This window comes from Haliotis rubra, unplaced genomic scaffold (genome assembly GCF_003918875.1).
Source record: "Haliotis rubra isolate DU_JTF1 unplaced genomic scaffold, ASM391887v1 Scf21, whole genome shotgun sequence".
Classification (NCBI taxonomy): Eukaryota; Metazoa; Mollusca; class Gastropoda; order Lepetellida; family Haliotidae; genus Haliotis; species Haliotis rubra.
In genome coordinates, this window is record NW_025766114.1 from 3,724,280 (window position 1) to 3,751,624 (window position 27,345).

Sequence of the window (27,345 nt, forward strand, 5' to 3'; positions counted from 1 at the left end):
CAACTTGTACTTGTACTCTCCCAACTTGGAGGATAAATAAAGAATATATATCCCCCAGCCTGACCCCTACCACAGTCTGGAACACCCGTCCTGGTTTTGCTTTTGAGACAACCCTTCCTACCTGTTGGTTTTTATAGTGACAGTTTCCAACTCCATGGTAGCTACATCCTTAATAGTTTCAGTATTAAAGTTCTTATTTTTTGCGTCAGCTATCGTTTATAATGAAGCTAAGTCTAATTTCAAAATGGGCATTTAAAAAGTGTCCTCTGTAATACAATATCATCTCACACTTAATTGCATAAAGCCATGGTCTGTTCCAAATAAGTCGCTTTGGACATCGCATTGCTCATTTCTGAGCTACTATCTCCTCAGTCCTTTTTCTACGTTTCCTAACTCGCTACCACTGAGACTGTAGTTAGGCCAAACTTAGTTTAACAGATATTTCACACTTTCACATATTAATTACATTAATTGTAGATATAAATGTGAAAAAAAAACAGTTTTTTTCTATATCTGACAGTACTTTAAGAGCAGAAATGCTATATATACCGCAATTAGACAGTTATGAATGGCAATAATAGCCTCACATCATACCTGGTGTGAATGGGCAACTACTTTCAGATTCAAGAGCTTGTATCCAATGAAATGTAAGAACCCAGATATCACAAGTGAGAACGTTCATTACACTGTAGTTTATGTCGTTGATAAATTGCAAGTTATTCCATTTCACTAGATAGGCCAACCCAGCAATCTTTCACACACTTGTGCTTCCATTAATCAGTACAAAGTGGGCCATAGCCTAAAAGAAGGATGTTTTCTGATTGGCTGCAAATAGGAGGTGATATTATCATTGTTGACATTTAATGCCCCATAAACATACAAAAATTGAAATTAGTTCCTAATCCTGCAAGTCATCAAAACACAATGACTAAACCGCTGCTTGTGATGCCATGCATATTACTGTTATATTCAGAACACTGTCATACTCATGGAGTACTGTACAGCATTGCATACATAAAAAACAAGTGGTTGCCAATAATATGGCAATGTCCCCCGCTGCTAAATAAGAATGAAATATTTATAACATATTTACTACTTTTTATTTTTTGGTCACATACAAGAAATGACTGGTGTCTGCATAATCACCCAATGTAGGCTGTTGACATAATTGAAGACATTAGGTGCAACGTGTTATGAGAGATCGCATTTACATAAGTTTGAAAAGTGGTCAAAGTGTTGCGATGACCTTGAAGATATCGTCACGGTCACCAAAATCGACTGGTGTCTGCGTAATCCCCCAATGTTGGCTGTCACCAAATATTTGAAGACATTGGGTGCGACAATTCATGAGATATCGCGTTAACAAGAGTTTGAAAAGTGGTCAAAGTGTCATGGTGACCTTGAAAATAAGGTCAAGGTCACCAAAATCGACTGGTGTCTGCGTAATCCCCCAATGTCATCTGTCACCAAACATTTGAAGATATTGGGTATGACAATTCATGAGATATCGCGTTAACAAGAGTTTGAAAAGTGGTCAAAGTGTCATGGTGACCTTGAAAATAAGGTCAAGGTCACCAAAATCGACTGGTGTCTGCGTAATCCCCCAATGTCGGCTGTCACCAAACATTTGAAGATATTGGGTATGACAATTCATGAGATATCGCGTTAACAAGAGTTTGAAAAGTGGTCAAAGTGTCATGGTGACCTTGAAAATAAGGTCAAGGTCACCAAAATCGACTGGTGTCTGGGTAATCCCTCAATGTCGGCTGTCACCAAATTTGAAGATATTGGGTACAACAGTTCATGAGATATCGTGATAACAAGAATCGGGACACACGTACGTACAGACGCTGCTGAATACATAGTCCCCCGTTCTGCGTTGCGGCGGGGACAACAAACAAAAACCTCATGCTACCCGTGATATAGCTGAAATATTGCTGGTGTCATTATAAATCTTAAATCAACTCATGTTCACCGACTGGTAACTTTGGTACATTTGCAATTATTTATTCTGAGGAGAATATTCTTTTCCTCAAAATGCTCAGGGTTCATGCAATCAAATGACATTGTTACATTTGGATAAGTACCTCCGCCTCAGTACCTCCAATTGCTTCTTAATGAGCTTAATCACTGAAAACATGAGGTGTAGTATCCACGTGCACAGCAATGGATGCTACAATAATCACAGCCAACTAAGGTAGATTAATGCAGTTTTTGAATAAAAACACAAGTAAGGTGATAACATCATGCATCAACCTTGATTTCTTCTTCAAAGAAGGATATAAGAAAATAAAGTTAAAAGGAACTGTAGCTCACTGCATTTTTTAAAATATAATATTCAATGAGATTTCTTATGGTGTTACGTCACTTTTACCAATAATGAATCACAGTAACAGTTTGAGATGAGCTTCTGCACTTGTAATACCTTGGTTCTTGCAGTTCAATGGACCCAATTTACTGACAATCTGAAGACAGTTTCCCATTCCGCAGACATAAATTTAAAATAAAAATCCCACTCTCAGCTTAGCTTAAAGTTATTGTGGTATATACAGTAGTTCTATTGTCGGATATTTACAATCAACACACCTTGTCCTTCATACGCAATAAACAATAAGCTCATTTATCATATACCCATGAATAATATGGACCATTTAACACATACAATACTGGCTGTCGGCATATGTCCATATTGACCACCCGGGCCGAAAATGCATATCAGCCATATCAGCCCAAGGTCCGAAAACGGCTAAAATGGTACAGAATGAATACACACAAACGCTCGAAGGTTTAATACACCCTTGCGTCATCTGCTTCAGTTTTAGCCCATCAAGAAATGGTGGAAGTATGAGTGATTTCTTCTTATCATGTTTTTACTGTTTCAATATTTACAGATGTGGTATATGATAAATAGGTTATGATATGACCATTCGGCCCTTGGGTTGATATGATGACTGGCCATAGGAAAACTGTCATGTAATAACCTTTCATTATCATATACCAATGAATAATATGGACCATTTTGCACATGCAATACTGGCTGTCGGCATATGTCCATACTGACCACCCGGGCCAAAAATGCTTACCAGCCCTAGAGCCGAAAATCCATATCAACCGTATTGCCCGGCTATTAAACTGGTACAGAATGAAACTTCGCAAATGCTCGAAACTTCAATAGACAGAGCCTAGTTCATCTTAGAGTGACGTCCCTTGATGTGGTATATGATAAAAAGTTGATGATATGACAGTGTCTTGTAATAACCTCTTAAAATCTACCAACAGTAGACATTTATTTCCTTCCAGAAATGGCCTCCATGCATTTTATCCAAATGGGGAATTAAACGCAGACCTTAGGTGTGATGAGCAACATTTTTTCCACTATTCCACTACAGGCTATCATATTATGTGAAGAAAGCTAAGTAATGCAAATACTGAAAACACAGAGAATAGGACACTCAAGTTAATGGATATCCCTGACTGACTGACTGACTGACTGACTGACTGACTGAGTGAGTTTGGTTTTACGCTGCTTTTAGCCATATTTCAGCAACATCACGGCGGGGGACACCAGAAATGGGCTTCACACATTGTGCCCATGTGGGGAGTCGAACCCGGGTCTTCGGCGTGATGAGCCGGATATCCCTGAATCATGTTCATATTTAACATTGAATTACATTATGGTGCATTTACAACTGGTCATGCAGGGACCTAGCTCATCATACAGACCTTGAAACAAATATATCCCAGAAAGCCCATACAAGCCTAGAATATGTGGCAAGTCTAGATAGTCTAAAAATGAAGGAAGTCTCTAGGCGTCTTTTTCATTATATTTTATGATTGTTATCTATGAACCATTTTTTCTATAAAATATGTTTATTTCACAGACTAGATATCTAGTTAGTCAAGCGGAGACTCAAACATCGTAATGTTTGCAACCATAACAGTGTTCAGACATAAAAGTCTATGGTCGAAATAGTTGCAAATATTGCAATATACAATGACTGCAACAATACAGGGAATATGACACAAATTTTACGAATACTTACTAACGAATAGGATTTAGAAGATAAAGCTACTCTGTTTTCAATTTTGCGGCCCTTTATCGTTGATTTAAGACCGCTAAATGTAAAATATAAACATTTAGCGGTCTTAAATCAACGATAAAGGACTGCAAAATTGAAAACAGAGTAGCTTTATCCTCATTCTAGCACGACTGATAAGCGTTTTAAAACCAAACTGTTTGGCGCCCAAGAACACAAGGCGTGAAGAGGCCTTTTTCCTGGAAATTCAAGCTTGGAATATGCCCGCTGAGGGACAGATGTGTAATGAACAAAATAAGACATTTTCAACAACATAAATGCTATATTGCAGGAACCAGTATGCTTGTATTTGTAACAAGTAGCATACATAAATAAATAAAAAAATACAGTTTATACTGTAAGCAAGTACAATTATTTGATTTTTCTCAAGCAAATTATTGATCTCCCCTACTGTATGACAATCGACTCGCCCCAATTCAAGCTGTGAACTCACTAAGTTTAGTCATCGCTAACTTTATTCACGGAAATAATTGTTGCTACTATTCCCAGTTTGGAAAAGACCTGACATGCCACGTTTTATGTGGGATACATGGACAATGGAAGTGCTGATGTCCGACATGTTTGTTTACAAACAATAGGGTCAACGAGTTCGTTGTATTTATACGCGGTGAATCGGTCACTTTAATTAGCGGTCTTAAACTGCCATTTAAGTACGGTTTTGATGAGCTCTCAGCCAATCAGAATCAAGTATCACACAATGTCGTGCTAGAATATTTATTCATGAATACTTTAAGGTTAATACCTAGGAATTAGAATAACAAATATGTCCTGTACTTGCTTAAGTTGAAACATTTAAAAAATATTTTCTATAGAATAAAAAAGGAACACATCGCAAACAACGCTGCTATATTTAGTGATGTCCCTTTGATGATTGTTCTCTTTGATGATTGTTTGGGCTATAAGCTATCTTTCACTCTGTCCTTCAATTACCCAATTGAAGTTTTACAGTTTGTTGTACAAATGAATTTCATACAATTTGGTTATACTGCCAACAAAAGTAAGAACGCTGTTACACTTCTGAAACTATGACATCATCCCAGCACATCACCAAGTGGTACGCAAAGTCAGCTGCCCATGAAGATCCGTGTAAGAATTGGTCTTCAGTAACCCATGCTTGTCTCTCCCATGAAGATCCGTGTTAGAATTGGTCTTCAGTAACCCATGCTTGTCTCTCCCATGAAGATCCGTGTTAGAATTGATCTTCAGTAACCCATGCTTGTCTCCACCATGAAGATCTGTGTTAGAATTGGTCTTCAGTAACCCAGGCTTGTCTCTCCCATGAAGATCCGTGTTAGAATTGGTCTTCAGTAACCCATGCTTGTCTCCACCATGAAGATCCGTGTTAGAATTGGTCTTCAGTAACCCATGCTTGTCTCCACCATGAAGATCCGTGTTAGAATTGGAATTGGCAGTAACCCATGGTGGTTAGCTTCTCTCCACCATGAAGATCTGTGTTAGAATTGGTCTTCAGTAACCCATGCTTATCTCCACCATGAAGATCCATGTTTGAATTGATCTTCAGTAACCCATGCTTGTCTCCACCATGAATATCCGTGTTAGAATTGGTCTTCAGTAACCCATGCTTAGCTCTCCATGCTTGTCTCTCCCATGAAGATGGTCTTCAGTAACCCATGAAGCTCTCCCATGAAGATCCGTGCTAGAATTGGTCTTCAGTAACCCATGCATGTCATAAGAGGCAACTAACGGGATCAGGTGGTCAGGCTCACTGACTTGGTTGACACGTCATCGCATCCCAATTGCATAGATCGATGCTCATGATGCTGATCACTGGTCTGGTCCAGACGTAATTATTTACAGACCGCCACCATATAGCTGGAATATTGATGAGCTCGGCGTTAAACAACAAACAAACAAAACACAGTCATCTGACGGCAAGGAACTCGGTCAGTTAAGTCCGCTCCAGCAACAAAAATAAGGTATCAATTTTTCTGGCAAGAATTATCATATATTATTGATCAGAACTGTGCCAATTAAACCTATATTACATATTACAGATAAACAAAAGTCCATCCTATGGAAGCACCTAAAAACCTCATGTGTTTTCAGATATAACCTGAATTCATTGATGATAAGTTTTGACATATGAACCAGATTTTGATCCCAAGTTGTGTCCTGGCTAGCTACGGTGACAGCAGCACAATGCACATAACGTCACACACCATAAACCATTAACATTGTTTCTTCTATTCTACATCTCCAGTGACATGTTCCAGTTTATAGCCCTAATTCCTACACAGAGTACAAATCCATGTGCCGTACTCCACGAGTTGGGCATACATATTCAGACATCTCTCTCTTCACCTGGTTATCATCTCTCAGGCTCAGTCCAAAATTTTATTTAGATGATATTTGAGTTTATCAACTCTTTATTCCAGTACTGAAGAGGCCACATCTTCAATTACATTTAGTGCTCAAAATTTGCACAATCTGTTTTCTCTTGGAATATTATAATATCTGCCTTTCTCGATCATAAGATCATGTGAAGAGCATCTAAATCTGGATCATGAAATGTGGAATTTTCTAAGATTAATATCGTGGAGGTATTGCTCTGTATGGAAAAAAAGATTTAAAAGTACTGTAAAAAGTGGATTTGGGAGACTGTATTAAAGATTAATTCCGGGTCTGAAGGTACATAGCTTTTAATCTTTGCAATAAAGCATTATAAAATGACTTTGGGCAGGTAATCTTTTGTGACAAAAATAGATCACTAAAACCACAATGATTCAGTAAATTTCTGACTTTCATTACCCAATTTGATTTTCCGTTGGTGTTAAACAAACACATCATGTTATAACATTTCTTGGGAAATCTTGATGCAGGCATATTCAAGAGCTTTACCCAGTATTTGATAACTTTTATCTGTGCTTCTAGATAAAGTGGGAATAGACCACATTCAACATAGATCATTACATTTGGGGTATTTAATTTAACTCCCAAGACTATTTTATAAGAGTACAAGTGAACCTTTTCCAATGCTTCCAACCGAGACAACCCCCAAACCTCTGCCCCATATAGCAAAATTGGTTTAATTTTTGTATCACTGACTGACTGAGTTTGGTTTTACGCCGCTTTTAGCAATATTCCAGCAACATCACGGCAGGGGACACCAGAAATGGGCTTCACACATTGTGCCCATGTGGGGATTCGAACCCGGGTCTTCGGCGTGACGAGCCAACGCTTTAACCATTAGGCTACCCCACCGCCCCAATTTTTGTATCAAATATTTTGAAATATGTTTTGAAATTTACATTGGCCAATTTCTTTAAATTACTGTAAATGCCCATAAAAACCTTTCGTCCCTGATACCATGATAACGTATTGGCAAAATGGACCCCTAGATATTTATATCCTTTAACAAGTTCTAAGTAGTCTCCGTTATAAAGCCATTTTTCTGATTTGGACAGTTTACCGCCATTCTTAAAGACAACAACCTTTGTTTTATTTGCATTTACATTAAGCTTAAATTCACAGCAATGGCTTTCCAGCAAGGTAATTTGTTTTTGTAGACCCTTCACGGTACTTGAGAACATGATGACATCATCAGCAAACAATAACAAAAATACCTGAACAATGTCCGGGTGCAACTGAATACCATCTGTACAATTTTGATACACAACTGACGCTAATTCATTTATAAAGAAAATGAACAGAAATGGGCTTAGTATACAGCCTTGGCGTACACCGACATTTCGATCAAACGTTGATGACATAACACCATTGTTACGCACACATGCTTTCACATTGTTATATATATTACATAATAGTTTTCCCATTTGCTACTCAAGCCGTTCTGGGTGAGGAGCTTCCATAATTTATTCCTATCAACTTAGTCGAATGCCTTGGCAAAATCTACAAATAAAACATAAAATCTACCACCTTTACGTGAGATATCATGCTGTGCAAGGCTTTGGAGAATGAACATATTGTCAGTGGTACAGTATTTACCCTCTCTAAAGCCCGCTTGTAAATCGTGAAGTTTATCTTTCGAATCAGCCCAGAAAACTAGTCTTTTATTAATGATATACAAGAACACTTTACTAAAAATACTAAGTAATGTGAAACTGCGGTAATTATTTGCTAATTTTGGATCCCCATCCTTAAACAGTGGAATGATAATATCGATATCCCATGCTTCTGGGAAGGCTGCATTTTCGAGCATAATGTTAAATATTACTAGTAGGTAAGGTGTAAGCACATCTTCCGCGTTCTTGAAAAACTCTGGTATAATATTGTCTATTCCTGCAGATTTGTCATACTTCAGATTAGATATACTTTCTCTTTTTTCACACTCTGAAATTGGTGCATCTAGAATATCAGTTGGAATTTCATCTTCAACATCATTCTTCATAATAAAATCAAAGAAAGGCCTGAACACGTTACCATTATCTTCTTTCTCAGGGTCCATATAAACTTGGAAGAGAAAATATTAGAATAATCCTCATCTGAACCAACACAAGCACAACTTGCTGCTTGAGGGGCTTGTAAAGATAAAACAAGTGGAAGAAGTGATGATTCAGCATGAGAAAGTACATTAAACTTCTTAGTGTTGAAAGAGCTTCGGGGAACGTATTACATAACCAATCAAGCTTGCCCCATTATGTCCAGTGAATGTAAAATCACCCACACCCTGATCGCCATCACATCTTCCATTCATTATATAAATGTTTAAGGGGGTGGTGGGGTAGCCCAGTGGTTAAAGCGTTGGCTCGTCACGCCGAAGACCCGGGTTCGAATCCTCACATGGGTACAATTTGTGAAGCCCATTGCTGGTGTCCCCCGCCGTGATGTTGCTGGAATATTGCTAAAAGCGGCGTAAAACCAAATTCAGTCAGTCAGTTTAATGTTTAAGACTGCACATAGATCAAGTAAACATTTTCCAAAACGATTCACACATATGTCTACTGAATACCTTTTCATTGTAGAAACATCCGATAAAAGCTCACATAACCTATTATCGGTATCTTTCTGTGTACTTTAAAATATCATTCTCTATAAAATCAGAATTTGTACCAGTTCTGGTGTTAAAATCTCCACCAATACATAAATATACGTCAGTGTACTTCATAAGTATATCAAATAATCTTTCTTGAAAGATAATGATGCCATTAGTATTATACCCCGATGATCGTTCAGGAAGTACATACACACAAGTGTGTAATATATCCTTATTAATACTAAACAGGAATTTATCAAACAATACAAATATACAGCTTTCAAACACCTCAATACATTTTACGTATTGACATAAAGTATTTTTGATAAGTACAAGTATGCCTCCAGACTGTCTCCCAGCTGCAGATATTTTCTCAGCATCCTTCATATAAATGATATAGTCAGCAAAAACAGATTTCAGATCAGAACCCTTCATCCATGTTTCAGTCAATCCGATGATTTCATGTGATAAACTGAATACAGTCATAATCTTTGATATTTGAGTTATATTTAGTTGGGTATTGTAAAGGTTGACAATGTTACATTTGGAAGTTTTTACTTGGTTTCAATTTTGACCAGACTCATGAGTGAGTGAGTTTTAGGTTTATGCTGCTTTTAGCAATATTTCAGCAATATCACAGCAGGGAACACATTGTACCCATGTTTGGAATCAAAACCCTGGTCTTCGGCGTGATGAGCCAATGCTTTAACCACTAAGCTACTCCATCGCCCTTTCCAGACCCATGAAGATCTAGATTAGAATTGGTCTTAAGCAATCCATGCTTGTTGTAAGAGGCGACTAATCGGTCAATCCGACTCACTGACTTGGTTGACATATGTCATCGTATCCCAATTGCGTAGATTGATGCTCATGCTGTTGATCACTGGATTGTCTGGTCCAGACTTGATTATTTACAGATCCCCACCATGTGGCTGGAATATTGCTGAGAGAGGCAACAAACATGACTGCTCCACGACTGCTGATAAAGCTGAATACATGTTGCATCATCACATAGGGATCAGTTTTGGAATATGAAACTGAACCAGAATTTCAGCCCATGCAAAATTTGCATGCAGTACACACAAATGTATAGAATGGACGTTCAAACTTGTGGGAAAGAGAAATAAACTTTCTGTAATTATCAAATCTTACAGTACAGCACACCGCACAATTTCATTAACTTACATAACACTCAATTGCTTGTAAAGATCTTTGCATTTTGTCATTTTAGATCAAGGTAAAACCGGTGTGAACCATGCATTATATGAACATACTGGCAAGTCAAGCTCTTTGTTGAAAATTAATATAAATGTAAAAAATGTCCAGAGCCGGCATTCATGCACCAGTTGAGCAGCTACCTGGTATATATACAAAGTATCATACAGAACTATTGAATGGTTTGGGAGCCTTGGTCCGGTAATGGACCGAATATTCATATGAACTGAAGTCTACATTGTAGCATAAGCAACACAAAGATGCAATTCAAACAAAATCTTGAATTGCACAAAGCACTATTCAGCGCATGGCTGAAGATTTTATGGAGAAATAATGAAGATTTATGAGTTACATGACAGAACGACAAATGATCAGAGACAAAGCCTGTTTCTATCTTTAAATCCTGTATAAAACCTTTAAATCTTTAAAAAAAAGAAAAACTGTGTTTGAAATCATACCATGGATCTTTGGTACAGGTTAAGTGCACCACCATTTTTAGTACAAGCAATTTCATCCACAAAGTTGCCTCCCTTAGTCATTTCAGGATCTGATGCTGATGGATTTGCTTCAGCTGTGATGCTTTATCTATTTGAAGAGTCCTCGCTTTGGGCTCTTGTGCCACAATATGCTCATTCCCATAATTTAACTATAATGATGTACTCGGAAGTATTCCATGTGACAACTGTTCTTCAGCAACCATGACTTGTTGTAAGACGTGATTTCATGGATTTGATGGTCAGACTTAATGAGTTTGCTGTCATGGTAACACAGATTAACATGACACGTAATTCCTGTTTATTTTGACTCAACAATAAATATACTCCTCAAATATTTTCATTTCTGTTATATTATTGGGAATGTTTAACTAAATCACCGCTAGATCACGGGGGAACCGAGAGCACAGCTGATTGCTCAAATTACGAGACAAATAGTAACACACATGGCAATCTTAATCCCTTCAAATGTCACAATTCCTAGCAAAAATAAATAGAACTGAAAAGGTAAATAAACCTGTCTAATCAAGTCCAATTACAATCTTCACAAACAAACAAAGTCATTTTCTCTTGTTTGTTCACACTAAGCAATCCGATGTTGTGGCCTTACAGAGTGCGAATTTAAAAAAATTAAAAAAATTGGGGTTGGGGGGGTGTTTTTTGGGGGGGGTTGGGTGGTGGTTTCAGTACCTGCACCGAGTGCAACCTGGCTTATAGGTTTGGTTGCACCACAAAAAAATGTCACTGGTTCTTTATAGTAACATTAATTCTTGTTCAGCAATTTTCACAACAAGTACTCAGTATCAGATACATTCAACAGAACCTGACCCCATGATGATAAATGATGTATGATTCTGTTTCAATTTTGCCTTACCTTTTATTCATAAATCTCAATTATATGATTACTGCTACGTAACTGATAAATGAGTACACAAATGTTTATGCTTGTAACAGGTCTTGTTACATCAAGTCACTTGCTTCCAATTAAAACACGACAGCTGTAAGATGTTGGAGGATTTATTGTTACCTGCACCAGGTGCAACCTGCTGCTTATATTATCTAAAAGGTAACCTGCACCTGCCATTTTGAACATGCATAGATGCAGGTTGTAAATTGTGAAATCGCATCGTGATTTACACCAGAAAAAAAGTTTGATGAAAGTGTAATCTTCAGATAAGCTGCCCTTTTCCTACACAATGCAGTTTTGGTCCTAAAAATTTAGTTTTTTTGCAGTCATATATGGTAAATGTACCTTGGATCCATATAACTCCAGCAAATACTGGTATATTGCGTCAGACTACTTACAACAGAGGAGAGTAACACAAAATATACTTTATTATTGACTCTCCAAAACCTTAACTACAGGCCACCGTGACTCCTAGTTTTCAAAGTCTACACAAAACCCAGGGTAACACAATGGCATGGATTGTTGGCCTTAGCTTCAATCACTGAATTGTCTAGTTCAGACAGATTATTTACAGGCCACTATCATAAACCTGGCACATTGCGGAAATACTCGTTAAACAAGTAGAAACTCACACAAATGGAAAGACAAGTCTTTAAACACTGCTCCTGACAAGTATTGTATTTTCACAGAAGAATCACATTTTACGATGTAAATATATGCATTTGATGTCCTTGGACAAAAGTACTTAGACATTGATAAATATACATGACATTCTTATGTCCAACACTAGGTCAGCTACCCAATCTGCTCTTTCATATTTAACCTTGACCTTATTGCACGTAACTTTTGTAAGTAGCCCAGTTCCTCATTTTAAAGGAGTTAACATCCATAACATTTCCGCCTCTACATGAAATTTTTTCCTATTATTCTTATTCTCTCACGGAATATTTATGAACAGGAAGAGAGAAATGACATAAGAGTGTTAAGTGTCATCACTTTTAAATTTAAAACATTTTCGTCATATTAGTGGCCTAGAGATGGTTTGTCACCCTCTAGAACAAAGCCATGCTTGTCGTAAGAGGCGACTAACGGGATCGGGAGGTCAGGCTCGCTGACTAGGTTGACACATGTCACCCATTCCCAATTGCGCAGATAGATGCTCATGCTGTTGATCACTGGATTGTCTGGTCCAGACTTGATTATTTACAGACCACCGCCATATAGGTGGAATATTGCTGAGTGCGGTGTTAAACTAAACTCACTCACTCACTACATGGTCATAAATAGATTTAAATTAGATGCAGTGATGATGTTAAAGGTGTGTATTACAGATTAGGAAATGCATTTTGAGAAGATTTTTTTATCATAGTTGAAGTGCAAAGTTTAAAAGAATGTTTGTTTAATGCTGCACTCAGCAATATTTCAACTACAGGACGGCAGTCTGGACCAGACAATCCAGTGATGTACATCATGAACATCGATGTACGATACAATGACACGTGTCAACCAAGTCAGCTAGTCTGACCACCCGATCCCGTTAGTTGCCTCTTACAACAAGCATGGCTTGCTGAAGACAATTCTAACCTGATCTTCATGGGTCAATCTTTCCAAGGAAAGGGTGTTGCCCAAACTATCACCCACACATCAAGCCACACAAAAATACAAATAGGACATGTGTTGAACACCACAACGAACACAACTACCAAATGAATGACTGGGTAATTGTCTTAAGTTTTCAGTATGGAGGAAATGCAAAGATAAATCTTGGGAAAAAATTTAATATCGCCAAAAATAGTACATTAATTTTGAGTCGAAATAACTACACATGTACCGAATGTCATTTAATTTGTCAATACTACAATCTCATTAGTAAATTTTGATCTCGGCTAAAGAAAACAGATCAAGAAAAACAAATATATCCTTGATAATCTTGTCTGAATGCTTCTTTCAGCCTAACCAAGAATTTTGAAGTCTTAACAGGCTGGTTAGAAAGTTCAATGGACATGCCCTTCTAGGAGGCATCATAATGGAGTTACAGTGATAGTTATTATTTAAATGATGTTGTCCAAAATGCCACCTAAGGAAGGATATATTGTCACATAAGAAAGGTCACAAGTACCGTATAACACCTTGTAAAATCTTCACAATCAATGCCAAGTCATATACCCCATTAGCTATAAAATACTTTTAACTTTGGCACACGATTTTTCCAAATCATCATGTCCAAACTGAGACTAGGATGTAGCGATTTAAACTTACACCAATTCGAAAGATATATTAAAGAAAATAGTTCATGCCAATGGGGCTTTTTAACAGAAGATATCTCACACTTTTAAATTTCTGCCCACTATATAGTCATATTAGACATAACTAGTACTTCTACTGCAATGGGGGGCTGTGGGGTAGCCTAGTGGTTAAAGTGTTGGCTCGTCACGCCAAAGACCCCGGGTTCGAATCATCACATGGGTACAATGTGTGAAGCCCATTTCTGGTGTCCCCTGCCGTGATGTTGCTGGAATATTGCTAAAAGCGACGTAAAACCAAACTCAGTCAGTCAGTCAGTCTACCGCAATGGATTCTCTGTTGATGAAATACTCAGACAAAGATAACTTATCCAATACTGACACAGAATTACTTCTGAAATCCATTTATCATTTCATAATTAAGTCCAAACGTTTTGTTAATAACACATAGAATACAATAAGTACTAACTCATTTTGTTTGTTTTGAACACATAGAATACAATAAGTACTAACTCATTTTGTTTGTTTTGAAAACTGCCTCATTTAATTATATATCATTTTTTCACTCTCTTAATCTTGTTTAATTCCTTTAAGTTGTTTTCTCTCGGGAGAGGCATTAATATATGCCTTTTTCGGCCTGTTTGCCAATCCTTTTTGTTCGTTCTGTATTGTCTTTCTAATTTATTGTCTTTATTTTGAATAAATACTGTTTAAACCATATACCCCATTACTAATGCAACCCTGAACAAAGCCCACATCAGTGCCTATATAGTAGCAAAATTACAATGTTCGTTTTCCATTGTTTTTTAATACTGCTTGGTCTACTATATATATATAGACGACCCCACTCCAAACCCAACTAATTCTAGAAATGAAAAACTTGTGTTATGCGTTGATATACGGTATGTAAATTTTGACATCCCATTATTCAAATTATGAATTCACATTCTTCTGACGAGACTAGAATCGCAACTCAAGTTTGATGCTTCAGTCTGAAAGTCAGAGCGGTCACCGTGGGCAACCCTGGCGCCAGATGCATCTAGTCCACAGCTAATTGGCATTAAATAAACTAGATTCATCAACTTCCTACTCCAGGGAGTCTCTGATATAATTTAGGGGTGAGGGTGGGGGGTCCAAGGCATGAACACAGGGGTTCCAGCTGGCTCTACGTGGCATGCATCACTGGATTTCAAAGATAATTCATTGATATCAAACCATTGCTCATGTTATGAAACCGGTGAGGTAGCCCATTGGTTAAAGCGTTCACTCATCACGTCAAAGACCCAGGTTCGATTCTCCACATGGGTGCAATGTGTGAAGCCCATTTTTGGTGTCACCTGCCGTGATGTTGCTGGAATATTGCTAAAAGCGGCGATAAAACCAAACTCAGTCAGTCTTCTCTCGGGAGGCATTAATATAGGCCTTTTTTCGCCTGTTTGCCAATCCTTTTGTTAGTTCTGTATTGTCTTTCTAATTTATTGTCTTTATTTTGAATAAATACTGTTTAAACCATATACCCCATTACTAATGCAACCCTGAACAAAGCCCACATCAGTGCCTATATAGTAGCAAAATTACAATGTTCGTTTTCCATTGTTTTTTAATACTGCTTGGTCTAGTCTATATATATAGACGACCCCACTCCAAACCCAACTAATTCTAGAAATGAAAAACTTGTGTTATGCGTTGATATACGGTATGTAAATTTTGACATCCCATTATTCAAATTATGAATTCACATTCTTCTGACGAGACTAGAATCGCAACTCAAGTTTGATGCTTCAGTCTGAAAGTCAGAGCGGTCACCGTGGGCAACCCTGGCGCCAGATGCATCTAGTCCACAGCTAATTGGCATTAAATAAACTAGATTCATCAACTTCCTACTCCAGGGAGTCTCTGATATAATTTAGGGGTGAGGGTGGGGGGTCCAAGGCATGAACACAGGGGTTCCAGCTGGCTCTACGTGGCATGCATCACTGGATTTCAAAGATAATTCATTGATATCAAACCATTGCTCATGTTATGAAACCGGTGAGGTAGCCCATTGGTTAAAGCGTTCACTCATCACGTCAAAGACCCAGGTTCGATTCTCCACATGGGTGCAATGTGTGAAGCCCATTTTTGGTGTCACCTGCCGTGATGTTGCTGGAATATTGCTAAAAGCGGTGCAAAAACCCTACTCATGACACTCTGAAACTTTTACAGAATGGGAAATCAATGACATCATTGTAGCATCAAACAGTCATATCAAAGTGACATAATGTTATCTATGTGATATGAAATTTATCTATGACATTAATTTCATGAATTGTGTATCAGTCATATCAGTCTTTGGAAGGATAACAATATAACACTGTTATGAAGCAAGTGATGATATTGGTGCTTGATAACAGTGTTAGAAGCTACACCGAAATACTCAGTGTAAATCCATAAACTTGTGACAGCTCCAACTTCTAAGTCTGTGACTATGTGTCCCTGATCCACATGTGAATGGGTTCCCGTAAGGATGGAATGCCCCCTTCTCTAGTGGCTGCAAAGAGCTGTATGGTCCCCTAAGATGACAAGCGATGTCTGAGATTGACATCCAGGTTCTGAATCTCTGGTCTAAGCTAGGGCTGAGCTTTTCAATACAAATGGGTTGTTGTATGTATGTATCAAAATGTATGTATGTATGTATGTATGTATGTATGTATGTATGTATGTATGTATGTATGTATGTATGTATCTATGTGTGTATCCATAATGTATGTATGTACCTTGTATGTATGTATGTGATGTATGTAAATGCCTCTGAAAGAAGTCATGTCAGATGTTATCTGTCTGATATCAATCACATCAATGTTATATAATGTTGTAACAATCATATCAATAAGATATCACTGATATATCAATGTTACATCAATCATATCAATGTTATTGATCTGATATTAATTGCATCGTTGTTGTGAATGATGTAACAATCATATAAATAATATATCAATGTTACATCGACCACAGATAAACTAAACTAAAAAGATTTCTTTTCTTACCAGAACAAATTCAATGACAGTCAAGTGTTAAAGGCGCACTATCACACCACACTTATCTAAAAATCAATAATGCATTTCTCTTATTAACACTAACTATCAGCCCCAGCTAAGCTACCATATAATTTATTCCGAACAAATATTAAGATTACAATATGAAATTAAAAAGTTCGAATGAATTAATGCAACGTTGCATTAAATCGACCCTCGCGCCCTTTACTGGCCGAACTTTATTTCAAGCGAACCCCATAGAGTTATGTCCCTTCGAACGCTCTTTACAAACATCCTATAACACAACTTGTGATTCAGGCCAGTTTGGCAAACACCAATAACACCACATGTGTTATAAGCAAGGTTCGAGATCCAAAAACCTTGTTCTCTACTAATTCACATTGATGGGGAAGAACTCGGAAGTTATTCTACCGGTTGGGTATGATGATTCTTCCTGGCCATATTCTTCTGTGAGTACTTCTCTGACAAGATTTCCAACATCACATCCAACTTTACCAATGTGCAAGAGGGTACCAAAACTCAGGAGTACAATGGAGTTCCTATTGATAGTTTCAGACCCTTGACTGAAGCTGAGGTTCTGAAACTAATCGTGAGCTCAAAGCCAACTTTTTGCACTCTGGATCCGATTCCAACGAAGTTGTTCTTGAACTGTATCGATGTGCTTTTACCTGTCATTACCCAGATCATCAACCTACAAGCAGGACTCTTTCAAGTCAGACCTGGCCGCGGTCATGCCATTGTTGAAAATGTCTAACTTGGACCCAAGTTTGCTGAAGAATTACCTGCCAGTGTCTAACGCATCATTCATTTCTAAACTTCTTGAGAAAGCAGTTCAACACAGACTTCAAGAGCATTTAGTTGCCAATGATCTTCTTTACAAGTACCATTTGGCCTACAGGATTGGACATGGAACAGAAACAGCCCTGAATTGTGTTCTAAACGATGTAAACATGATTGTTGAAAGTGGTGATGTTTCCCATCTGGTATTGCTCGATCTTTCCTCGGCTTTTGATACGGTGGATCACCAGAGATTGTTAGCATGCTTAGTGTGAGTTTAGAGTACAAGGAACTGTTCTCACCTGGTTCAAGTCCTATCTGACGGGCAGAAGACAATGTGTGATGATAAGGGACACCAAATCAAAGAACATCCAACTGACATGTGGTATTCCCCAGGGCTCCGTGCTTGTTCCTGTATTGTTTACTCTGTATACATGTCAACTTGGAAACATCATACAAGAACACAGTGTTCCTCACCACTTATACGCTGATGATTCCCAGCTGTGGAAAGGTCTTCCTCTGGACCCTCAGTTACAACAATCAGCTGTACAGGACATGAACTCATGCATTCAAGATGTCAAGACCTGGATGGCAACTAACAAACTACAGCTGAACGACGAGAAGACAGAAGCTATAGTCATCGGACCATCGTCTAGACTCAAAAAGCTTTGAGTCGATCATCTATCTGTGGATGTTGACTTGGATGTTCAACTTGATTCTAACATCACTATGACAGATCACATCAACTATCTTTGTCATATCTGTTATTTCCATTTGAGTAATATTGGCTCCATTCGCCACCTTCTGACTGTTGACGCCACATCAGCATTTTGAGATTGGACTATTGCAATAGTCTCCTCATCGGATGCTCCAAAGAAACTATATACAAACTTCAATTCAGAACAAATTCAGAACACTGCCCAAGAATCGTCACAAAAAACAGCTTGAAATCTCACATATCACCAGTATTGAGATCACTACACTGGCTTCAAATAACGAAAAGAGTGGATTTCAAACTGTTGACTCTCATATACAAAATTATCTATCATCAAGCGCCCAGCTATCTCAACGATCTCATTGCTGAGTATGAACCTGCAAGAGATCTCAGATCAACTACAGCTTCAATTATTGCCATACTGTATGAAAACCTAAAATCACGATCTTTCCAAATCGCTGCTGCACGCAAATGGAATTGTCTGCCATTCAACCTCAGGAATGTCCCAACACTTGATGCATTTAAAGCAAACCTCAAGACTCATTTGATTGAGAATTAGACTTTTCATCATGATGTATATATGTTTGTGTTAGCGCCTTGAGCATGCTTTGTTGCGTGGAAATTTGCGCATTATAAGACTTCTAATTATTATTATTATTATTATTATTGGGGCGGTGGGTAGCCTAGTGGCTAAAGCGTTGGCTCGTCACGCCGAAGACCCGGGTCGAATCCCCACATGGGTACATTGTGTGAAGCCCATTTCTGGTGTCCCTTGCCGTGATGTTGCTGGAATATTGCTAAAAGCGGCGTAAAACCAAACTTAGTCAGTCAGTCATTATTATTATCATTATTATTATTCCATATATGGCAAGTGTTGTCTGTATGGAAGCTTTTCGCCTCGAAGTTTCAATTATCGATTTAAGACAAGTCATAAGGGGTAATAAGTCTTTTATTGCATCAACAGGAAGCTAAAGTGAGTGCACATACCCCAATATATATATTTTAGACTAAAATATTGTTTAAAAAGTGTAACACTGTGCCTTTAAATACACCCAAGAATTTCAATGATGTATGATAATTCAAACAACCAAATTTACCCGTGTCAGTCTTAAGTATCCTTTCAATCTGTTAGCATACACAGTACACCAAACAGTATTTCACAACTGATGCGAATAGACATTTGGAGCAGATAGTTTCATGTATCGCAGATTCACGGGCCAGTGGACTAATACCCTACAAAACCTGTTGCTTTATATGAATGTTTTATACCCAGCAAGTGTTTTCATTTATAGGTACAAATTACCATCCTGTTTATGTCAATGATCTTAACCTTCACTCTTGTTCATTTGTCAGGTCTTTCAGAGATTTCATTTGTAGAAAGTTTCATGTTTGTAGCAATAACCATTCTATCTATGTCAATCACATGGTAGGGTAGTTCTACGTAGTGGTACAATCACGAAATCTCTATTTATCTCCGTCAACATTACACAAAACAATTTCTCAGCAAGACATTAATAAAATATCACTTGGCCTGTGAATGTGTGGTCCCAGACAGCCAAACAAACACTAATCCGAGACAAATAACAGTATGGTGCACCTGACCTAAACTGACCAATCAATCATCGAAAATAATTGGTTAGCTTTATTTATCAAATTTTCCTGTTATGTTTTTTAATGCACATAGAATTAAGAAAAACCATGCAGTTCTTTTGGGTTTTTTTTGCAAAGTGAACAAAATGCATTTGCAAATTTCACATCTTTAAAGAAGGACTAGTATGTCTTGGGAGTCTTTGAGATAAATTCAATCATGACTTGGAACAAGCTTGTAGTGATTATGAAATGTAAATTTAACGACACAGACAAACCAACCTTGTGAAAAATATTGTTATTGCAAACAAGAGTTCCAAAATTGTTTGTGTTCAATTACAATATGATCAATTGCTAAGTCGTTTAGTCACTGCGACCAATCTTCGATTATTTCAATTAATCGGACCGTCACAAGCCAGTGAGGTTACTTTTATACTACTTTGAGCAATATTCCAGCATTATCACGGCGGAGGACACCATAAATGGGCTTCACAGATTGTACCAACGTGGGAAGTCGAACCTGGGTCTCTCACGTGACATTTTAACCACTAGGCTACCCAACAACATTTCATTTATTGCATTTGCATTGCTAAGTGGCAAATAATATGGTTCAGAGAGTTTCAGATGGACTACACCACGACCTTGACACACGACAATCAAGAGTCTTCCACGTGATCAGGCCACACCTGATTAACTAATCGATCCTTCCACCCTAATAGGCCCCTTCCACCCTAATAGGCCTCAACTGAAACATGGCTTAATCTTCAACATAACAAGCTCTGCAAAACATATGATAAAACTCATCCCTACCTTAATGAGTATGATAAACCACAAACAACAGGTACATGCGATCCTAATTGTCTGTCATGACACAATGCAGGATTGTCTTCCTGAGCCCATCCCCAGCTGATAACACAGGATTACCTGTGGTGTGCTACAGCCTGTCCTGCTGATTATCAGTCAGTTTCCATAAGTCTGTTGAGCTTTGGCTTTATCAATCGTAACCCAGTTCATCCACAGCTGTTGTAGGAGAAATGTACGCAAAGGTGTATTAAATTGAATATTTTCTTTTTGAAAATGTAAATATACAATACTCGACTGTAGCACCTGTTTTGCAATATTTGATATACTTTATTGAATTTTTTTCTTGCAAATTTTTTGTTTGTTCTAATGAATAAAGAATATGCTGATGTCAATATGTATACTCATATTGAGTAAATGCTCTCTGACAACACAGTCAGAAATGTTCAAGTCATGTCTTGTATATTGTTTTATGCTGAACTCAGAAATATTCTAGCTTTGTTAATAAGGCCAGACCAATTTTATTTCTTGTTTTACGGATTTTTGTCCTCAGGAAACCTAAAGGCAGGAGGGAAAAATAAAAAAAATAAAAATCACCATTCAAAGTAACATTCCTCCTAAATACTAAAAAGTATTTTACTTCTCTGGCAATTTATGAAGTGTATATAGGCAAAATACAATCTAAAAAAAACTTTCTTGTAAGTTTCCATTTTTGGCCAATACAAACACTAGGGTTTTTTTGGGCGGGGAAAATTAATTTTTTTTTTTTTCTTATTCTGGTAAAAATACGACCGGGCCCCAGATCCGTAAAACAGGAAATAAAATTGGTCTGGCCTAATTAAGGATAGACCAGACAATCCAGTGATTGACATCAAGAGGATTGGTATATGCTATTGGGTGAGGTCAGGTGAAATGGGGTTAATTGTCATACTTAAGAATTTTTTGCTCATATGATGATGTGCATGCGTGTGTATGTGTGGCTGCTTGTACTAGCCCAGACTTAAGCTGGTTTTATAGTGCTAGCTCACTGAGATACCATGCCGGACTAAGTATGAATACCCCACTCAGACACATTATAGTATTTATACTGACTCCGAGCCGACCAGTCTTTGTTGTACCCATTAATGCCGAGCGCCAGGCAGGGAACAACAAGTACCATATTTTAATGTCTTTTGGTATAGAAGCGGCAGGGAATGAGTGAGTGAGTGAGTATGGTTTTACCCAGCTTTTAGCAATATTCCAGCAAGATAACGGCAGGGGACACATTGTACCGATGTGGGGAATCGAACCCAGGCGAACTTCAGCGTGATGAGCGAACGCTTTAACCGCTAGGCTACCCCACTGCCCTTCAATCAGCAAGGAAACACAAAGGACTAAACAATAGGGCTGCAATCAATACACTTTGAGACGTATATGATATATTTCACAAATATAGGGTAACGAATACGAATATTTATTCGTGAATACTTAATGTATAATAAATCAAATATGTTTTTGCTCAGGTTGAAACATTTCAATGATATATTTTGAAATATGAAGTGCGACTGAATTGCGACTTAATTCTGACACAACTTAAAGCCTCATGACGTAAGAGGCCTTGGCAAAGTGACACAAGTTATGCTTATGTATATGGTTGTATATCTGTTATTTTGCGCATCACACTTAGATAAATATCAGACTAGTCCCAAGTGAAAAAGGGTATGTTTTGCACTGTGGGTGAAATTCTGGAAATAGATAAAGGTACACTTGTACTTTCATGCGCTCCCTCATTAGTTTCCATGAGTATATAAAACATTTTGCATTCGCTCCGATGACTAACAACCATATTTCAGTCAAAACACTCCTTCATGAATATTCATTTCTATGAATGGTGAATAACAAATTAGATTTATGAATGGATACAAGCAACAACGCTAGTAAATATCATGATATTACATTCTGAAGTGACCTGTGAAGACTGACTGAGTTTAGTTTTACGCCGCTTTTAGCAATATTCCAGCAATATCACGGCGGGGGACACCAGAAATGGGCTTAACACATTGTGCCCATGTGGGGAATCGAACCCGGGTCTTCGGCGTGACGAGCCAACGCTTTAACCACTAGGCTACCCCACCGCCCCGACCTGTGAAGATCCGGGTTAGAATTGATCTTTATGCTTGTCGTAAGAGCTGATTATGAGGATCGTGTTGTCAGACTTGCCGACTTGGTTGACACATGTCGTCGTATCCCAACTGCGTAGATGGATGATCATGCTGTTGATCACTGGATTGTATGATCCAGACTTGATTCTTTACTGACTGCCGCCATATTGCTGGAATTTTTTTCCGAGCGTGACGTTAAACAACAAACGAAAAGATTTCTAAAAAGCATTGAAGCAGATACAAGCATGTCAGGAGACTGATGTATTTGAACTAACGATTAAATTCAATATTTGACATTTATCTGGGAACACCATGTTTAAACCTTCAACTCATACTGGGACAGTCCAGGGGTAGCCTAGTGGTTAAAGCATTCGCTCACCACGACTAAGGCCTGTGTTTAATTCCCCACATTGCTTCAATGTGTGAAGCTCATTTCTGGTGTGCCCTGCCATGAAATTGCTGGTATAAATCTAAAAGCGACAACACAATACTCACTCACACAATCAAAGGATGCAAGATGTTAAAACCCTGCAATTTCCCTGCACTCACTAGGGGGTGGGGAACTATAACAATTAAGCACATTTTTAATTATGACAGGAATAATTATTAAACAGTAATGATAATGATAATACCCAAAGTTATACAGTAAAAACACCTTGTTAGAAACAATGCCTACAAATATTGGGCATTTTCACACATTTAATAAATGCTATGAATTCAATAGGCTGTACGGACTGAGCAAATTGGGCCAGGACTTCATAGGATATTATACAGCAGGGATCTTTCCATCATCAGTGTAACATTGGATGATATGGGTAAGAAATCTTTTAGTAGAGCAGAAAACGCAGTTAAAGGTAAGTGGCCTTTATCTTCAACCTCCACTGAGCTGTACTGCTTACATAATCGTGGCTTACACAGCTGGTCTACATATCGCCCTCTCTTAATGTTCTAGTTGATGGATGTTGAGCGACAGTTTGGTCATAGCTTGCTGATGCTTCTCTTTCCCAATGGAGAGAACATTAAGACTCCATTGAAATTCATTACTCACTTTACACACAAGTCTCAGCTTTTATATACAATTTATCACTAAGTTTTTTATGCAAATCTCTATTTTATTTTAAATTTAAAGTTACTCTCATATACATGTGTCAGGTTTTATTTGAAATTTATCATTGGTTTTCTTTAAGTCTCAGCTATAATTTGAAATTTAACACTTGTGTCTTGCACCAGTCTCAGCTTTTGTTTAAAATTTATCTCCAATTATTTATAATCTCTCAGCTTATATTTATAATTTAATGCCAATTTTTCATACAAATCTCAGATTCTATTGGAAATTTACCACTAATGTTTTGTATGAACCTCTGTCTTTATTTGAAATTTATCGCTAATTTCTAATTTATGTCTAAACTTTTATTTCGCATTTATCACATGTTTTTAATCCATGTTTCAACTTTTATTTGAAATTTATCACTCATTGTTAATTCAAGTCTCAAGTTTTATTTGAAATTTATCCCTAACTTTTTGTACAATTCTCATCTTCTTTTAAAATGTATTAGCAATTTTTCATAAATGTAAATTTGTGTGCTTTGGCTTTTGTTGTAGATTGAGATTTTTCATTATTGTGGATGTCAATAAATTTTTGGTGAAATAATTCAGTGGATTTACCTGTGGTTGTAAAATGTGTCTTGTCAGTGTCAACATAAATTACATAAAAAAATATTGTAGCTCTATGTATCCACAAGCATTTTGAGTTGGTTCCTTGAGACGACTGATAATGAAACTGAAAAACTGCTGATGTGACCTTAATTGAGTGAGTGAGTGAGTGTAAATAATCAAGTCTGGACAATCAACAGCATGACCATCGATCTGCAGGCTTCAATTTAGGTGAGGTGAGGTGAAATTGGGTTTAACGTCACACTTAAGAATATTTCGCTCATATGACGACGTGCATGCATGTGTATGTGTGGCTGCTTGTACTAGCCGAGACTTAAGCTGGCTTTATAGTGCTAGCTCACTGAGATGCCATGCCACAATTAAGCATGCATACCCCACTCAGACACATTATACTGACTCCGAGCCGACCAGTCCTTGTTGTATCCATTAATGCCGAGCACCAGGCAGGACTAACAAGTACCAATGCCATATTTCAACGACTTTTGGTATGACGCGGCCGGGTTGGAACCCGTAACTTTGGGCGGACGCTCTAACCACTACAGCACGGAGACGGTCGATTTAATTAAGGGGCCATGGGGTAGCCTTGAAGTGAAAGCATTCACTTGTCACACCGAGGACCCGGGTTCGTTTCCCTACATGGGCACAACATGTGAAACCCATTTCTAATGTCCCTTAATCTGATAAAGTATGAACATTGCAAAACAAATGAAGTGAAGCCACACTTATTCACTCACATAACATGGAATCGAAGTAATTCACTTCCATGAAATACATTTTATTTCATCAATCCATCCTTCCATAGAAAAGTTTGATATTGTTTTGAATTTAAAAAAGCAATGCATACATTATGGTGAAGATCTTTATGGAAGGGGAAAAGTGTTTCTTAAAGGTCACATAAACCCTAGGGGGTTAAAATACATAAATCACTAACTGGCATCGTTATAAATGCAACCCCGTCATTAAAACTACTCATTTCGACCTTTAATTGACTTAAATCGACCTTTTTGACAACAGTGCACAATTCTCACCCGCGAACGAAATTTCAACCAATCAGAGCGGCGCGACTCTGTGACGTCATATGAGGAATAGCTTTGAGGGCCGATGCAGAATTCATCTACATTTTAGGGGGTAAATTATCTTGTTTACAGGCTTGTATAAACCTGAAACCGTGACAATTGTTGTGGAAAATGAAAGCTATATGTTCTCACAATCTACTGTCATTTAATTTTGTCTCCTGCTTTGCCTAGTTTCGAGTTACAACTTGTTTTCATAGGCGCTTCTGTCACAATTGATTGGTGTCGTTAGGCCCTATTTGTATAATGACTGATCCAAATTGATCCCATTTCTGTGTTTTTTACCTCGATATTTAATCATGTCATGTAAAAATCTGTTTGTATTCTCAAAACAGTGTCGGCCCATAAGTTTTCACATGCAATACAGCAATTAATACTCCTTGTTGTAACCCGTGTTAGGTGGTATAAACCTACACATGTTATTTGTCATCATTCACTTGATGGTCAGTTAATGAATTTATAACAGGTATAATTAGTGGTAACACACTTAGATTACCGACAAAGGTTCCCATTTGGCATTTCTTGTGTCTGGAGTAAATATTCAACATTATGAACATCGATCAAAGGATTAACCGATAACACGCTGATTGATTAATTACTTTTATCTTACACAGCGGAATTGTCAAAGGTAGTGTTTATGTATGTAGATTTACTAATCTATACTGAATACACTCTGCCGTGTCGGTGTCTGCGTAAAAACAACGTCCTTCTTTCAAAGGATTAACCGGCAATACATTGATTGATTGCCCATTATTGGCTAACTAAATTACTGTTTTTTAATGAAAGGCGGACATTATGCAATTAGTTGCCAGGTGTGCTATCTTGGGTGACCAATGAGACTATACACCAATACCTGAAAAGATTTATCACTTTTTTAGTATATTAAACTGTTAAAAGACACATCATTTGGAACAATTTTGTGGATATTGATGGATACATTCCTCAAACAAGGTAATGGCCTGATATTGTTCCTATAACTTTAATCTGTTTTAATTTTAATATTTGCATTTTGTTTTTAATCATTTGTCGTAGCATTCAACAGAATCATTGTTTTCGCCGTGAAGTGTAATGAGACAGACAACATACACTAGGTGTGTTAATGCGAATTATGATTCACATTGGCAAACTATAAAATGTCTAGATATTACAGTTCTGTTATAAATTCACTATAAGTATCAGCAGATCGTCAGCTTTTTATTTAGTTTCAAAATGCATAAAAGTATGATAATAAACTAATTAGGATTATAAGACCAAATATAAAGGCGCACATTGACTAGTATCTACATACTGGTGAGTGGACATTAACCATGTGAATGTAGCAAGAAATTTATCGCGCAGTATTGTGACCGACCCCCACCTGGCTTCCGTGGAAGAAATCGTTATGTTATAAGTTGTGTCATGCAAAACCCTTTTGGTTATGATTCCAATACATATTTAACTTCTGAGTAGAAAGTAGTTTTGATTTTCTAACTTGATGAAAACAAACTATAATCTCATTAATTCTAACAGACTTTCACGATTTTCAAAAAATGGTAGCCCCTGTGGGAACATCCGCCAGTCTGTGGATAAATGCTATTTAGGTTTGTTTTCACCGAGTTACAAAATCAAAACTACTTTCTACTGGTAGTA

The 27,345-nt window shown here is 37.5% G+C and overlaps 1 protein-coding gene across 2 annotated transcripts in view; it reads right to left on the reverse strand.

Moving 5' to 3' along the window:
* Positions 1-27,345, reverse strand: part of LOC124276571 (5-aminolevulinate synthase, erythroid-specific, mitochondrial-like) — a 76,750-nt gene that overhangs the window by 46,017 nt on the left and 3,388 nt on the right. Inside the window, exon 1 of one of the 2 annotated variants that reach the window (XM_046712217.1) lies at positions 20,838-20,856. The exons of the other annotated variant lie outside the window; for it this stretch is intronic. The gene's annotated coding sequence lies outside the window, so the exon portion shown is untranslated. Of the gene's footprint in view, positions 1-20,837; positions 20,857-27,345 lie in introns of those variants that run through there. 2 annotated transcript variants of the gene reach the window in all.